Here is a 1,294-nt window from a genome sequence, read left to right as displayed (position 1 = left end):
GTGCTTTCTTATCTCTATCAGCCTTGCATAGTTTTGTCCTCACAAACTAAAACCCAGAAATAAAAATAGCACAAGCCCCAAATGATTTTTTCTTCTACACACAAATGCCTGTTCTACCTTCCTGTCATCTCTTTGTAATTTTCTCCATTTCTCAGACCTGTCCACTGAAAGCTCAGTATTGTGGACTGGCAGACTGATTTACCTACAGAAAACTCATTTTTCCTTTGGACACATTCTCCATGAAATCAGAGAGAAAAGAACGAAGAGAGGAAAACAGAACACAGGCAGTGCATGTTAGATGCTCTGCTTTTTATCAAGTAGGACCACATGATCCCCTTTCAGCTCTGCCAGCCTCTGTGCTCAGTCCAACTTCTGATAACATAAAAAGCACATGTGATAGTCTCCTTACCCCTCCTTAGGCCAGAAATATCACATGAACTATGAATAAAATGTTTAAAAAACTAGCAGAGGACTGAGCACTTGGAAATAAAAATGGAAGTGATCTTAGCACCCTTTCTGACTTTGTCCAAAGGGAAGATCTATCATGGGACCAACAGTCTTCTTTCATTTGAAAAGTACATTTTTTAAACATGAGCCAGTGATATATGGGCATATTTGTTCATGTGTGTGTGTGCTTGCTTGCACATCTAGCTGGAATTATTTCCTGATTGTTCTTTCCTAGTACCTAGCATGTATAAAGCATTCAGTTAATGTTTTCTAAATGAAAGACTAGTGGCAGACAGACAGAATGGCATGATGCCATCCAAACTTTGGTGGATAGAAAATATAAGAGGCTGAATCACAGGACTAAAAGCAATTCCACAATTTCCCTTTATATACATGCCCATAAATAATGTGCTTTTTTCTTTTTTAATCCAAGAACAGAATCCTCAAAGTGCTAGACAGCATAATACTAATTAATAGCTTAGCTCCATAACGTCTCACCCCTCTTTCTCTCTCAGTTTTCTGTGCAACAGAAAAAAGTGCTTTCCTTACTGGACTTTAAATAATGTTGAATTATACAGTCTCTGCCTTTTTTCCTATGTTTTTCTAATCATCTTCAATAAAATAAGCCAGGTCAGGCATGCTGACACACAGATGTCATCCCAGGGGCTCAGGAGGCTGAGGCAGGAAGATCGCAAGTTCAAAGATAGCCTTAGAAACGTAGCATGAACCTAAGCAACTTAGCAAGACCCTGTCTCAAAAAAAGGGGGTGGGGGTTGTGGACATGACTCAGTGGTTAAGCAACCCTGGGTTCAATCCCTGGTAGAAAGAAAGAAAGAAAGAAAGAAAG

This window comes from Sciurus vulgaris, assembly GCF_902686455.1.
Source record: "Sciurus vulgaris genome assembly, chromosome: X".
NCBI classification, from domain to species: Eukaryota; Metazoa; Chordata; class Mammalia; order Rodentia; family Sciuridae; genus Sciurus; species Sciurus vulgaris.
This window is presented reverse-complemented; position numbering follows the sequence as displayed.